The following is a 17,480-nucleotide window of genomic DNA, read 5'->3' on the forward strand; positions in this document are numbered from 1 at the left end:
GAAAGAATCTGGTGTGAAAACAATGTATCTGAAATTTGTATATAAACTATATAATTAAAAAAATAAAATAAACCTGATGAAAAACAATAATAAAGTGTGAGGATGGCTCAGTATAGGATAGAGTTCAAATCTGTTGTTCATAGGATCACTATGGGTCATGCTTGACTTGATGGCACCTTACAACAACAACAATATGAAGAAAGTATTATAAATTACTTATAGTTTTATAACCATACACTTTATTATCCCAATTAGAATGCTTTGAGAATGAGAGAGGGCACAGAATAATGTAAATTGTGACTTTTTTCCTGACATACATGGGTTTACACATGGTTTTTATGGTAAACACAGAGGGGATAAAGTAAAGGAATAATATGTGGAGGTTGAGACTGAGGATATGTAGGGAAAAAATGTGAGTGGCCTTTTTTTGATATAATTTAAAATATTTTACAAAATGGATTAACTTTTATATGAATGTGAATTTAAAATGTTTTGTCCACTTTTCATTCACAATTTCAGATCATTAAAATGTTGGTAACAAAGTAAAGTAAAGTAATAATCCTTAAGAGGTAAAATAACAACAAAGTATAGATCCTGGATGAAGGAAGGGAATATCAGAAAAAAATGTTTATTTGTGTTTTATTGACTGTGCAAATTATGGCTAACATTGAGAAGAGTGAAAATCCCAGAGCAATTAATGATGCTTATGAGAAGTGTACCTAAATCAAGAAGCTTTTGTGAGAAAGAATAAGGGAAACTGTTGTTGTTGCTGTTGTTATTATTGTTGTTAAGTGCTGTCGAGTCGATGACTCATTGTGACCTGATGCATGAAAGACCTGAACACTTGTATAACTTTCATCCTTTTTCTAAGTGTATAGAGTTTCCAAAGTCAAGCTATTTCAGAAGTGGATGCCATTCCTGCTTCCAAGCCTATTTTTAACGGGGATCTCAACCAAACACTGTCCACTATGGGTAAACATTATCACATTTGACACATCAGTGGCACAGTGTTTAGAATCACAGCAATCATGAGTTAATTATGCACAGCAAATGGACACACCAGTGCTATACCACTTAGAAGAATATTTGGGACAGACCAGTGCTATACCATTTAGAAGAATGTTTGACCAAAGACAATTAAAACCAGGCCTGAGAGCCACAGATTAGATTAAAATCACCCACCCTTGGCTTGGTAGCATAACTTTCTATCCACTAGGCCAACAGAGCTCTCTCTCTATGACTCACAGCAATTCTATACTCTGTTCCCACAATCTGAGACATGCTCAAGTCCATTGTCACAGTCACCATATCAGACCATTGTGTCGAGGATCTTCTTCTCTGACCTTCCACTTCTCTCAGCACGATGTAATTTCCCAATGATTGGAACCTTAACTGTTGTTTGTTGTTGTTAAGTGCCATCAAGTCATAGACAACTCATAGCAACACTATAAACGAAAGACCTGAACACTTATATAACTTTTATAATTTTTCCAATTTGATAGAGTTTACATGGTTTAAAATCAGAATGGTGTAAGTCAACGTTGTACCAATTCAATCTTTATACTGAGCAAATAATTTTCAAAGCTATATTCTATTAAGAAGAAAAGGGGGGGGAGAATCTGGTATCAAGGTCAGAGTAAGACTCATTAACAAAGTGCTTTACGCAGATGACACAATTTTACTTATGTGAACCACTTGCTGCAGAAAATCAAGGATTACAGCCTTTTGTACGGATTACATCTCAATGTCAAAAAAGTAAAGGACCAATTCACTATAGGACCAACAATCAAAATTATGGCAGAAGGAGAAAAAGATTGAAGTTGTAAGTGATTTCATTTTGCTTGGATCAACACCACATCCTTGGAACCAGCAGTCAGGATATCAGGGGATGTTTTATACTGCAGTCCTCAGAACAAAGCAGGGAAACACTGAATGTTTCAAAATGAGCAAAGGAGTGCAACAAGGATGTATCCTGTCTCCCTACCTTCTCACTCTATATACAAAACAGGTCATTCAGGAAGCAGGGCTTTATGAGGAAGAATGTGGCTTCGGGTTTTGAAGAAGACTCATCAACAGCCTATGTTTTGCAGATGACACAACTTTGGCAAAATTGAAGAAAATCTGAAGTACTTGCTGCAGAAGGTCAAGGACTTAGTCTTCAGTATGGATTGCAGCTCAATGTCAAGAAGACAAAGATTCTTACCACTGGGCCAACTGGCAGTACCAGGATAGATGGAGAAAAGATTGAGGTTGTTAACAATTACAGCTTGCTCGGCTCCACAATCAAATCTTTTAACACCGGCAGTCAGGAAATCAAAAGACGGATTGCACTGGGATAATATGCTCTCAGTGACCTCTCCAGAGTGCTGAAAAGCAATGATGTCAGTCTAGAGACTAAGGTGTGTCTAATCCAGGTCATGGTCTTCACAATTAATTGTTATGCATCAGAGAGCTGGACAATCTCTAAGGATGATGGAAGAATTGATGTCTTCAACTTGTAGTGCTGGAGAAGAGTCTTGAACATACAATTGAGTGCTAAGAAAACAAATAGGTCTGTCTTGGAAAGGGTGAAACCAGGTTTCTCCTTGGAGGCTAGGATTTTGAAGCTCTGTGTCATATACTTTGGGCATGTAGTTAGGAGAGACTGGTCATTGGAAAAAGACATCATGCTTGGAAGGGTAGAGGGACAGAGCAGGAGAGGAAGACCCCGGATAAGATGGCGTGATAAAATAACTGGGACAGTGGGGATTGGTGTGTTGGAATTAGTGAGACTGGTTCAGGTTTTGAAAGGGTTCACTATGGGTTACGGGTGACTAATTGTACAAAAAAAAAACCCCAACAAATTGTACTGGACAAGTCTTCTGTCAGGTATCTCTCCAACATACTGAAGAACAATGATGTCATTTGAAGATTAAGGTGCGCATGATTTATCCATGGTTTTCTCAATCACATGCTACACATCAGAGAACTGGACAATAAATAAGGATGACAGAAGAAGAATTGATACCTTTGAGACGTGGTGCTGGATAAGAGTACTGAATATCCTATGGGTTGCCAAGAGAACAAAGAGTTATGTATTGGGAAAACTGCAGCTAGAATATTCCTTGGAAGCAAAGATGATGAAGCTTCATCTTTTATATATTGGGCATGTGGGATAGTCCTTGGAAAGGAACATCATACTTAGAAAGATACAAAATCACTGAAGGAGATGAATTGACACAAGACCTTCAGCAATAGGATTAGTGTGTCAGAGATGATGAAGATGGCACAGGATAGGGTAAGGTTCAGGTCGGCTGTTCATAGGGTCACTATAAGTCATATTCAATGGCACCTAACAACAACAACAACAACAACAACAATAGTACATGAAGAATTTTGGTGAATTTCTGGAAAAAAAATACAACGAAAAATACAGACAGGAGGAAACTACATTTCACAGCAAAAACTGAGGAATAGGGAAACAACCCCCATTCATTATGAAGGGTTGTCATAAAACCTGAGGTTAGAAAGATAAATTAGCCAAGTCTGTAACTAAATTGTCACTTCTCTTTTCATCACTAAGTACTCAAAATAGAAAATGTGTTTCAGAGTTTAGCAAGGAGCTCTGGTGGCTTGTTGCTATTGTTGTAGGCTGTCTAGCTGCCTGTAACTCATAGTTACCCCATGTACAATAGGTGTGAACCCAGCCCTATTTTGAGCCAATTTCATTGTCTCAGATATACCTATCCCCGTTAGCATAGTTACTGTGTCTTTCCATTTCCTCCATAGTCTTCCTTTCCTACACTGACCTTCTACCTTTTCAAGCATGATATCCTTCTTGGAGGATTGGCCTCTCCTGGAAATACCCAAAGTATGTGAGATTGATCTTCAAAATCCTTGCCTCTAAGGAGCCACTTACGATTTACAGGAATCCCACCAGAAGATCAACTTTGAGTAGGTGCTGACTTGATGGCACATACCAACACTAGATTTAGGAGGGACAAGAAAAAGGAAGTTATTTACATAGCCTTGAATGTTATACGAATGAAAACTTTGTGTACAGATATTGGGATATTGGTGATCTCTGTACAACATAATTGATAAAACACATTCCTGAACCGTCAATTTTAAATACATTGAAATGACATGTGCATTATTTATGTTTTTATAATAATAAAACAGCAACAGCCTAATTTTAACTCCACAGAAAACAACTAATTCATGGTGCTTTTATTTTTTTCCTAATAATTAATTTCACTAACAGGAGCGATAAAGCATTGTGGCATGGACCTGTCCTAATGCTTTGAGTAAATTTCTTCTCATTTCAGTGTTTGGAAGATTTTTACAACTTGATAGTCAGCTACCTGCATACTTACTCAAAAGTCTTTGTCTCAGCAAATCTTAGTCATATTTACAAAGCTTAAATGTGATTTCCCAATAATTTTCATATCAAACAAAATCACATTAGCTATCTAAAAGAACCAGAAATTGTTTTTAAATAGGAATAGTCAATCAACAATTACCAGGCATTTGAGGAACACAGTAGCATGAAATAGAAAGTAAACAATATTTTTTTAAAAAATATAGATCTCAGAGGAACCAGTAATTGAGGGAACCGAAGAAAGCATTTTAGAAGAGCTAATTAGTGCAAGACGATTGCACATTTTAAACTATACTCTGGTGTGCAAAGAAATTGAAACTTCTTTATTTTCTGCTAGAGAAAATATTCTTCAAGCGACTCTAATTTTCTGAGAAGTTAAACTTTGGTAATTAATAAAAGTATAGATGTTAGTATATTAATAATCCCTTTAGTTTAAAAATTGTCACTTTTAAATTAGCACAAAGTCTGCTTGAGTTTTATCTTTACTTTTTTCTAAATCCCAAGATGAAATCTCTCAATAAAAAGTGAAAGTAACAGTGGACTTGAACATGGAAGAGATTGTGAGGATGGTGAAGGATTGGGCTTGTTCATGGGGTTGCTAGGAATCAGGGTCAAAGGCATGGCACCTAACAACAACAGCCCCTGGAGAAAATTAGAAAAATTTAAGGACTCTCAGAAGTAGACCTGGAATCTCCTTATAGGACCCTGTGGTCCCTCAGGCTTTTACTTAGCTTTGTGGAAATGGGAGTTTTTAGGCTTGGTTATGACTCATTTACCCTTTCTGACATACTGGCTACACTTATCTATTTCCTCTCTTCACTAAATTTGGCCTCAGGTCCCTTTTGGTTCTTGCATTTTTATTAGAATTTTTTTACTGATATCAGTAATTAAAACATTAAATTCCTATCTGAATATATATTTTGAAATAATTTCAGACATACAAAAAAGTTATAAAAATAGTTTAAAAATTTCCATACTCAGATTCCCTAAGTAAGCATTATCATTATCATATTTTCTTCTCTCTCTCTCTCTGTGTGAGTGTGTGTTGGTGGAGGGTAGAATGACGATAAGTGTCTAATTCTTTTTTAACTATTTTGTGGGAAGTTGCATACATCATGGAAATTTATCCCAAATACATTAGTGTACTACATATTTTAAAATCAAGGATATTATTTTATAAAATCACTGTAAAATGATAAAAAGGCAGTTAATTAAAATTTATATAGTTCTGTTATCTAATATAAAGAACTTATTTACATATCACCAAATTATGACAAAAGAAAAGAATAATCTGTCCCAAGATCTAATGTCTCTTTTACTCGTCAAGTCTTCCAGTCACCTTTAATACACAACTGTTCCTCAGCCTTTGTCTTTTGGGTCGTTAATATTTTTGAAAGGCATAGATCATTTACTTTACAAAGTGTCTCTCACTGTGGTTTTGCCTGATGTTTTCACATGATTACACTCAGGGTGTGTAGGTTGGGCAAGAATAACATGAATAACTCCTTTTGGATTTCTGACCTAAGCTGTTTGTCCTAGAGCTTGTAGCAGTGAAGTGATTCTGTGCCTCGCAAGGGCACCGCTTGATGTTCTAGTCAATAAATTGGCAACCTTTTGTGTTTCTCTACCAAGGTACAAAGGACACTCAGGAAACCATTGCTTTCATCTATAAATATTGTAAGTCTCAGTGGAATTAAACTCAGCCTTTCCTCCTACCTAAATAGGGATAATAGCTGAAAATAACCTCCTTCATATTTAGAAAATGAGGATGAAGATCTTTCTGCTTTTAACTTTTTCTTCAGTCTACTACTCAACTTCCCCATGGAATCAAACGGATATTGTATCCATTAAAAACAGTATAAAATACAATGATTTTTAAACCAAGTTGGAACACAAAGGATGCCACAGAAAATTAAAATGTAATTACTGAATATAGTTTTATATTTTTCAACACTAGCCATATCACAAAGACAAAGAACTAAGAAACTGTGGGAGGTTCTTTGTGGTAAATTACTTCAGAACAAATTTCTGACCAAAAAGGTAGCTAACAAGATTGAAAATAATTACAAAATTAATTTGTTATATCCAAATGCTTCCTTTTAGATTGCTAGTTAGTATTTTTTTTTAACTATGCTGCATACCCTTAAAAAATACTGACACTTGAATGTCATGTCCAGACATTTTTTAATTGCTTGGAAATGGACGTTTAAAAATATTCTCAGTTGATTAAAAAGTGCAGCCAAAGTTGAGAAAGGCCTGGACATTTTCCAGCAGTGCAATATGACTGATCACTTATAGGAAATTAGAGGCAGTTCTGTGACTCCAGGCTTCATGTGAGACACAGTGAGTTCCTATGCATGAAAGTCATCCTTAAGATTATTTTTTCTTTTCAATTTATGATCTTTCTAAAGCTTTCTCTGAACATTTTACTACATGATCTTAGATTTTGTGGGCCTGATTGCTTTATAGCTGTGTTGGTTTTAGGTGCCGTATAGTGGACCACGACTCAGAGCGACCCTATGCACAATAGCTCTGAACTCTGCTCTATCCTGAGCCAAGATCACTGTCTCTGACACTCTAACCCTCATTATACCAGTTACTGCGTCGATCCATTTCATCTGAGGTCTTCATCTCCCGTGCTGTCCCTTCAGTCTTCCAAGCAAAATGACAAAATGTCCTTCTCCAAGTACTTGTCTCCATTCTCAAAGTATGTGAAGCCTCAATATCCTTGCCTTCAAGGAACAGCTTGGCTTCACCAACTCCAGGACAAATCTGTTCATTCTCTTGACAGTCCACAGTATGTTCCATATTTGTTTCCATCACCACAACACAAAGGCATTAATTCTGTCTTCTTTTGCTGTTGTTCAGCTCTCTGATGCATAACAGTTAATTATGAAGACCACAGCTTGGATCAGGCGCACCCTAATCTGTAGATCAACATCTTTGTTCTTCAACACTGTGGAGAGGTTCCTGACAGCAGATTTTCCTAAAATAGTCAATCTTTTTATTTCCTAACTGCTGGTGCAGAGTATTGATTGTGGAACCAAGCAAGTAGAAATTGTTAACAATTTCAATCTCTTCTCCATCTAATATGATGCTGCTAATTGGCCCATTTTCTTGATATTGAGCTTCATTCCATATTACAGGCTATAATCCTTGACCCTCTGCAGCAAATCTCTTAGGCAATCATCAGTTTCAGCAAGGTTGTTGATGAGTCTTCCCCCAAATCTGATTCTACATTCCCATTTATGAATTCCAGCTTCCAGAATTATCTGTTCTGTATATAGATTGAAAAGATATGGACGCAGGACACATCCCTGTAGCATTTCTTCCCTGATTTTTATCCTTGCTTTATTCTGATGACTGCCATTTGGTCCAAGTGTAGGTTTTGCATTAGCACAATCAGTTACTCTGGGATTACCAACAATTTGTTGTGATCTACATAGTCAAATGTCTTTTCACAGTCAATGAAACACAGAGAGATATTCCTCTGATAGTCTCTGCTTTCATCCAAGATCTATCTGACATTTGCAATAATATCCTTAGTGCCACTCCCTCCTCTAAACCCAGTTTGTATTTCTGGTATTTCTCTGTTGATGTACTTTTCCAATAATTTTTGTATTATCTCCAGCAAGATTTAACTTGTGAATAGTATTAGTGATACTGTTTGATAATTTCCATACTCTATTGGATCACCTTTTTTGGAAATAGGAATAAATATAGATCTCTTCCAGTCAGCTGGTCAGGTGGTTGTTCTCCAGATTTCTTGGTGAGCATGTCCAGGACTGTTTCTGTTTGTTGAAATATGTTAATGGCATGCCATCAATTCCTGGAGACTTGATTTTTTCCCAATTCCTTCAGAGCAGCTTGAACTTCCTCCTTCATTACCATTAGTTACCTCTTAGTCATGTTACTCCATGACATTCTTCTTTGTAAGCCAATTCTTTTTTGTACAGTAACTCTATATACTCCTTTCATTTTCTTTTGATGCTTCCTGGATCATTCATTATTCTATTCATAACATCCTGGTGTATTGAAATTTGAGGCTTGAATTTGTTCTTCAAGTCCTTCAGCTTAAGAAATTCTAAGCAAGTTTGTTCTTTTTGATTTTCTGACTCTAGCTTTTGTGCACATTTCATTTTATACTTTCCTTTTTCTTCTCAGGCTGTCCTTTTCAATCTTCTGTTCAGCTCCTTAACTTCCTAATTTCTTTCCTTTGGTTTGACTTCTTGGCATTTTAGTGTGAATTAAGAGTCTGTTCTAATATCCATCTCAATCTTTTCTTGCTCCTCCCACAGCTCACCTGGTCTTTGTTCATTTGGGTCTAAGGATTGAAATCTGCTCCTGAGTTATTTTTTAAATTCAAGTGGGACTGATTCAAGGCCAAATTTTTATTCTTGTGGATTTTATTTAATATTTTTATCTTCAATTTGAACTTGCATACTAGTAGTTGATAATCTATTCTACTATCAGCACCTGCCTAGATTTCACAGCTGACGTTGAGCTTCTCCAGCAATTTCTTCCATAGATGTAATCAATCTGATTTCTATGTAGACCATTAGGTGAAGTCTATTGTGCAGTCACCATTTATGCTTCTTTTTTTTTACCATTTATGCTTCTTATAAAAGATATTTTCAATGAATAAACGATTGACTGTACAAAATTCTATCATTTTATCTCTAGCCTCATTTCTGTCAGCAAGCCCGGGTTTTTGGACTACAGATTCTTCTTTTATGTACTCAAATTTTGCACCCCAGTCACCCATTATTATTAATGAATCCTTATTGGATATTCAATCAATTTCTGACTCTAAAAGTTGGTAGAAATAATCTATATCCTCTTCTTTGGCTGTGGTTGTTGGTGCATATATTTGAATGACAGTGGTATAACAGGTGTTCCTTGTATGAGTATGGATATTATTCTGTTATCCACAACATTGTAATTCAAGATGGATATGGAAATGGACTATGAATGTAATCCTGTTTTCCCTCACCTTTTCATTTCTGGCACAGTTGATCATATAATTGTCTGATACAAAATGTCCCAAATCCATCTCATCTCACCAATTCCTAGTATGTCAATATTTATATATTCCATTTCTCTCTTAACAATGCCCCCAGTTTTTTATTTTGGTTGGTTTTCTGTTTTGGGTTTTTTTTTTTACATTTATGCTTCCAACATTCCACATTCCAATCACTAGTGTCTGCTTGCAACTGCTCCTCCTCCTTTGTGTTTGTCAACGTGAAAGCTCAGGCTCAGGGATCATATCTGCTAGTCTATTCTAAACGTTATTTATTGTGTGTAGGGTTTTCAAAGGCCTGTTAATTTGGGAATAGATGGCCAATCCTTTTTCCTCTGATTGCTTTAGTGAGATAAAATTATAAGTTAATATAAAAGTTTTCTAAATGTTAATTAATGTAGTACTATGAATTTCTAAATCATGTACTTATTCAGTATAAATAATACTGGTCCAATTTATCACAGAAAGTTCAAAAACATCTTAATACTGTCATTCTATACAATTTATTTTCCAATTTAAAAACAGACATGATCTATTTTAATTAAAAAAACTGTATATCTAAAAGTTGTAGTTTTATATTATACAGTACTAACTGATCACTTTCCATGACAATGGGTCTCAATCTCACCTGCTCAGTAGATATTTTACTAAAAGCACACGCAAACGATCACCAAATATTAAGATACTTGATGTAATTAGCTATTAAAAAGATCCAAATTAAAAACACAATAAGATGCAGTTTCATTCCCTGAGGAAACACTGGTGCCTTCTTGTTATTGTTGTTGTTGATAGGTCCTGTCAAGTTGAATACAACTGAATCCAGCCCTTTCCTATTCTGTCTTCTTCGTCTCAGACACACTAAGGTCCATTGTTGAAAGCACTGTGTCAATCCATCTTGTTCGAGGTCTTCTTTTCCTTCGCTGACCCTTCTCTCTCCAACTGTGATGTCCCTTTGAAAGGAATAGCCTCATTTAGCTAAATGTTCAAATTATGAAGGAGGAAGCTTTTTTTTTTTTGTCTATCCTTCCAAGGATTACTCTGTTGAAGCTTTCTACAGAAATCTCTCTTTGTTCTTTTGACAGTCCTTATTCAGTACTCTTCTCCAACACCAGAACTCAAAGGCTTCAATTCTTCTTGTGTCATTCTTACTCATTGTCTATCTTTCTAATATGTAGCACATAATTGAGAAGACCAAGGACTGAATCAGGACACCTTAGCCATTGCCCTTCAGTATTTTGGAGAGGTCCTTGGTAGCAGAGTTGCCCAGTGCAATGCATCTCCTGATTTCCTGACTGCTGGTACCAAGAGTGTTGATTGTTGACCCAAGCAAGATGAATTAAAAAGAAGAATCACTGGTAGCTTCAATCCTTTCTCATCTATCATAATGTTGACTGCTGGTCCTGTAGTGAGGACCTATGTTTTCTTGATGTTAAAATGTTATCCATTCCAAAGGCTGTAGTCCTTAAACTTCTGCAACAAGCTTTTCATATCTTGTTCACGGTCAGCAAGCAAAGTTGTGTTATCTACATAATACAGGTTGTTTATGACTCTTACTTCAATACTAATGTCATTCTTCCTCATAGACTCCAGGTGCACAAATTATTTACTCAATTTACAGATTGAATAGGTATGGATAAAGGATACAACCTTGATATTCATTGCAGTGTTAGCTTAAAAATTGGTTTTTCTAGTCATTAAGTTAGGTGCTGTAGTTGCCAGCTACCTTAACTACAGACACATGGTCTTATAAATCATCAACAGCTGTAGGAATAGGATAAGAGAGAGTGTGATTCCCACACTGAGCAGCAAGGCTTGAACAGACCGTGGTGAGAGCGAGACCCTGGTGAATGTGTGTCTGACCTAGCAACTATCTCTTTCCTATTATGGATATTACTTATGGGAACAATTCCCCTTTATGAAGCGGGTAGAACTATGACTTGTACACTGTTGCCCACCACATTTGCAATCATACCCTTTACACAAACCATTTATACTGAGGTATTATTTGTGTCATTTGCACAATGCAGTTTGTTGATGAGTCTTCCTCCAATCCTGATGCCAAATTCCTCCTCGTAAAGTTCAGCCTCCCAAATTGTCAGTTCTGCATATAGGTTGAAAAGGTATGGAGATAAAATGCATGCCTGATGCACAGCTTTTCTGATCCTAAACTATGCAGTGTTTCCTTACTCTGTTATAACTACTGCTTCCTGGTCCATGTATAGGTTTCTCATGAGCATGATCAGGTGCTCTGGGATTCTCATTCTCAAGTTTAACCACAGTTTGTTGTGACCCACACAGTCAAATACCTTTGAATTGTTAATAAAACACAAATAGACATTCCTCTGATACTCTCTACTTTGAGCCAATATCCATCTGACATTGACTATGATGTCCCTAGTGCAACGGGCTCTTCTAAACCAATCTTGCACTTCTGGCTGTTGTCTCTCAGTGTACTGTTACAGTGTTTTTGGACAATCTTCAGTAAGATCTTGCTTATGAGTGATGTTGTTTGATGTTATTGGATCACTGTTTATTTGGAATGGAAACTAATATTGCTCTCTTCCAGCCAGAGGGCCAGACAGTTAAAATGAAACTGACCGAAGGTAATAATAATTAAAGAATAAATGATAATTCAGTAATGTGAATATGGTATTGGTAGACACTGATACTTTTCCAGAAGTGTCTCTGTGTATATTTTCTATTAATTTGGACATTCTTATTTTGCACTGACTTATTTTTATAACAATCTGTTGCAAAAATGCTAAAGAGAATAATTTGAAAAATGATAAAAAATTTTATACATTGTATTTAATCCATGTGTGTTCTACTTGCTATTTTGTCAAGTATGTTTCTTATTTATTGTTTATTCCTAGGTGATAGAAAACAAAAGTGAGTTATTTTAAATTTTTGTTACCCACTGTTGAAATTAATTCCTTCTTACACATCTTATGAGGAAGAGATGTTATTTATTCTTTTGTAATACTTCCCTTAAGACTCAAATATTGATATGTTCATGTTTTCTTAATGTGATAATATAGCACTGTAGATAATGGAAATGCCATGATTTTCATAAGAATTTTGAAGAGCAATGTGCACTACTAATATAAAGTGTCTAAAATCTATTGGTATTATTTCTTCTGAGAGAAAATACTCTATCAAATATGAAGAGAGGCAAAAAAGTAATAAAAATAAAAAAGAATATAAGTTAGAGAGCCATGGCTACTAATCAATGTACAACCTGATTATCTATAAATATCATTTACAATGTAGTTCTTTCCAGACAGTTGTTTTCAAATGAGTTTTTCTGCTTATTAGATTATACCACATATTGGTAATTGAATGCATGGTGGGGTTCTAACTGAAAGTAAAAAAATTCACATGCAGACCCCTGCATAGCTGCCCCTCCAAGTTTTTCTAGGAACAGAACAGAATAGGACTTAGGGTCAGAAAATTAGGCCTGAAAGAGATGACCTAAGCCAAAGTAATGTTTGTTTGGGATTTTTTTCTTGACTTTGTGATCTTGTTGATACTAATTATAAATCTCTACACGAGTTCTTTTGCCTCAATGATATTTTGGGTTAATTGATTAAAGGCAACAGTAAGTAATCAATGTTAATTTATACTAGACACCATTTATTAAAGCCATTTGAAAATGCTTGCATCAGTTATCTCCCTATGACACTTTGTTACCTGATCCATATTGTTCTTTTTTATAATATTTACTCTCTACAATTTAGACACAGCCCATTTGTGCTTGATTACTAACTAAATATTTAGGGGTTCAAACTGACATAATGACACCAGAGAATAAAATCCTGGTGACTTGTTTCAATAAGGATTAAAACCAAGCAAGTGATATGAATCTCAGTTTTCTGTAATGCATAGGGTCACCATGAATCAAAATTGATTTGACAATAGGTTTACTTTTTTAGATGTTTGTCATTTATCCTGGTAATATTAGAAACTGTGCATCATTTCTTGTTCTCCTATCACCCACACATTAATATGATTCTATCAGTTTCACTACAGGTTATCGCATTGGTGATATTGTGAATACATGCTCTGCTTTGAGCAAACATAATTCTTTAACTTGTCATCTCTTGCTTTACCCTAGAAAGGGGGGAGGGGGAGTGGTTGACTGAGATAAAGAAGAAAGAAAAAAAAACACAACTAGAAAAGGAAGTGTTAAAAAGTGTTAAATAAACCAGAAAAAAAAATGCCTATTTAAGGAAACAGTTCCTAACCAACTATAGCACCTAGCCTGTTCACCCCAATAACCCTTCAATCCCTTCCATATGATGATCTCATTAATCATCTCACAGTCTAGCTACTGTAAAATTCTACTTATGATTACTGCTGAGGGCAGTTGTATAATTACTGTCTACTGTAATCTCTCTCAATAACTTGTTTCATTGAATCTCTTAACTGTCCCTAATACTCTTGAACTTTAATATTCCTGACTTGTAATATATAACACTTTAGTATCTTCCATGTGCAATAAAGTGTTATATAACTATCTTTCAGTGTTACATACAACTGCCACAGAGCTATGTCTTGTCCTTTTCAGATCTTTATGATAACTGCAAGGAAAATGTATATACAATATGTTTCTATTCTTAACCTGAGGAATGGCAAAGGCAGAAAGAACATATTCATTAATCATGCTTCAAAAGTAATTATTTGAAATGAAATAGAACTGAAAAGTAGCACTAGGGTTATTTCTTAATGTTTCTTTTGATGATGTACTACATATATATGACATATTTGGCACAAATGTTCTAAGATATTTTATTATAGCTTGTTTTGATTATAGTCATTAGTAAAGATTAAATTAATCCTTTATAGCTCAAGTTATTCTGCAAAATTGTAAGTAAAACAAAGAATATGTTTTCCTCTGAGCCAGTGATTTCATATTATGTACCTTAGTAATCTGGAAGAAAGTACTGTGTTATTTATATGATTGAATACTAATCATATGCAAAAAGAAATACTTCTTATTGTTCCTGATCTCACTAAATGATACAGTGATATGGGAATGTGTTTCTTAAATAGTGACTTAATGTTTGCTTTTGATAATTGTACACACATGACCAAGTAAAACTGCCAAGACCCAGAATTGCACTTAATGTTTACTTTTAAAACTTATTTTTGTTCTTTTTCATACTTGTCTTGAGTTGAATAAGAACTGCTAAAAGTTTAAGCTGGGTTTGGAAGAGGCTGTGACCCGAGGGATATAACTGATGATGACATGTGGATCCTGGCTGAAAAAAAAAGAACAGAATATGTGAATTTCTGCCTTATTGTCTATGCAAATGCATTTGACTCTGTCTTTTTTAAGGATGGGCTCCTTCTAACAACACGCTGAAAGTATGTAAGAGTAATTTTTAGGATCCTTTCCTCCAAAGAGCACTCTGGTTGCACTTCCTCCAAGACAGACTTGTTTGTTCTTTTGGTGGTGAAAACATTCAGTAATCTTCTCCAACACCACAATTCAAATGCATTGATTCTTTTTGTGCCATACTCATTTATTGCCCAGTTTTCACATGTATTGAAGCAAATAAAAATATCGTGACTTAGAACAGGTGTACCTTGGTCTTTAAATTGAAATCTTTGCTCCTGAAATGAAATTTTAGTTTGAATTCCATCAAGCACTCTGATAGCGTAGTCCATATATTTGTTTATGTAAGGTTTCTTCCAATCAACTGTGAATCCTGACAATAGATATAAACCTTACTCTACGTAAGTTTATATGTTGACTATTTATATGTAGGCTGTTGCCCTGCTAATCAGAAGATAGTGATGCTCCTACTATTTGAATTCACCAGTGTCTCTCACTGGGAGAAAGAGTAATAGTTACAACCTGTTACAATTTATAGCCTTGGAAGCCAGATGGAGGGTGAGTAGAGGATTGATATGAATCAGAATGGATTTCATGGGCAGTGGATTTAGGTTTTGGTTTAGAAAGTAATCAAAGAACTGTGATAACATAATAGGTTACTTGTAGAGTTCCTGATCGAAACTTTGGCAGTTTAAATTTCCAAGTCATTGTACTGGAAAAGAAGGGCAGTCTCTCTTAAAGATTTACAGTCTTAGAACCTGACAGAAGGTTATCATGCTTTGATTCTACTTGACATGGCAGTAGGTTTAGTTTGTTTTTTAAAGAAGCAATTAATTAGCCCAATCCAGAAAGTAAAACATTCTATATGGTAATTTGGCTTCTTTACTATTCCAAAATGATAGCAAATAAACCCCAAAACCCATAATTAGTGAGACTATTCTAGAAGCAATGTATAAATATTGATTATTTTCTCATTTTGAAGAAAACTGTAACAAAACACTGTAGATAATTGGGAAAATATAAATATATTTTAGATAACAAATAATATTAAGAAATTATTATAAAATTTATTTCAGATGAGAATGGATTTATGCTTATTAACAGTAGCTCTAGAGTATTAGGGTTTCTTCAGGGATATTCTCATACCTTCAGAAAAAGCAATCCCAAATACTTTACTCACTTCCCTGGCCTTCTCTACCTTTTTCACATTTTGGCTATAGTAAATGATGACTATCCTGTTAATTGTATTTTTTTCCCCTCTGACTTTCTATTTGTCTTCAATGAAGCTGTAGACTGACTGATCCCACAAGTCATTAACTGGAACAGGAATTCTAGACACTTTTATAAAATCTAAATTATTTTCTTTAGCTACTCTAGCTACTAACATTTCCAAAATAATCATATAACTCAAATGTTTACTATACAGATATATAATAGATACAATTATTTTATTAATAAGAATATTTGTTTCCAGAAAAGGACTTACAGGTCATTTGGTAGAATCTCTGAATTCCTAACATAAGGGACCTGAAAAATCACATCATAAATCACAGTGAACTATTTGCTCATAAAAAGGATTCTACTTTTGCAATCACCTTCTCCTTTATATATAAAGCCCTTGGAAATCATCTATCTCTCTTTATTTACAAATTTAGTAAAAGGCACTCAGTGAGCCTTAAAACTTTCTAGAGTCATAGAATACTTTGAGACTCTAATGAAAATTATCCAATATCTTTGCAGAAAAGTTAATTGTCCTCAATGAATTTCTGTATATCAGTTATGCATACCAGACTAAACTCATTATTGTTAAGTGCATTTAAACTCATAACAACCTTCCATCAGGTTTTTGGGGCTGTAACTATTTGCCGGAGGAGTTTATTTCATCTCTCCCTTTGAGAGCCTAGTGACTATCAATTGTCCTTTCAGACAGTACTGCAATGCATTATGTATTTTCAGTATATGACTTTAGGCATCCACAGACATGAAAGAATTATACTAGTATAATTATTTGGGCATTATTTGATGCTTAATGAGTAATACATATTTATAAATATCCATGGGTTGTTGTTCAACACTACCTTGATTTGATTAAGAAGTAGTTAGTCCAATCTGGAAAGGACATTTTATATGGCAATCTGGTATGCTGAATATTATAGTATCATAGAAAAAAATACAGGTAGTGAGATGATCCTAGATTGAAAAAGACTAAAGACTTCTAACAAAAGCATGTATAAATTTTTGAAAATTCTTGAAAGAATCATTTATAAAGCTCAATATCAGCAATCAAAACAAGGTAATTTACAAATTATGGGGCAGACTATCTATTACTCCTGTGCAAGTTTAAATTGTTGTTGTTAGGTGCAGTCCAGTCAAGTACGATCCATAGTGACTCTATGAACAAAAGATCTTAATCCAGTTCTATCCCGTGCCATCCTCACACTTCCTGACACAGAAGAGTCCATTGCAGCAGTCACCACGTCAATCCACCTGGTAAAGGTATTCTCTCCTTCCCCAAGCCTCTTCCCTTCCAGCATCATGTCCTTCTCCAAGAAACATGCTCAAAGTATATGGGGTGAAGCCTTGTCATTCATGCCTCCAGATAGCACTCCAGCTGCACCCTCTCCAAAACCTAGCTGTTCTTTCTCTTGGCCATCCATGGATGTTCAGTGTTCTTCTTCAACACCACAGTATAAAGACATCAATTCTTTTTCTGTCATCCATATTCATTGTGATGTACAACAGAACACATTTAGATAACAGAA

The sequence above is a fragment of the Elephantulus edwardii genome, unplaced genomic scaffold (genome assembly GCF_000299155.1).
Source record: "Elephantulus edwardii isolate Elephantulus edwardi_28Jun2011 unplaced genomic scaffold, EleEdw1.0 scaffold00013, whole genome shotgun sequence".
Classification (NCBI taxonomy): domain Eukaryota; kingdom Metazoa; phylum Chordata; class Mammalia; order Macroscelidea; family Macroscelididae; genus Elephantulus; species Elephantulus edwardii.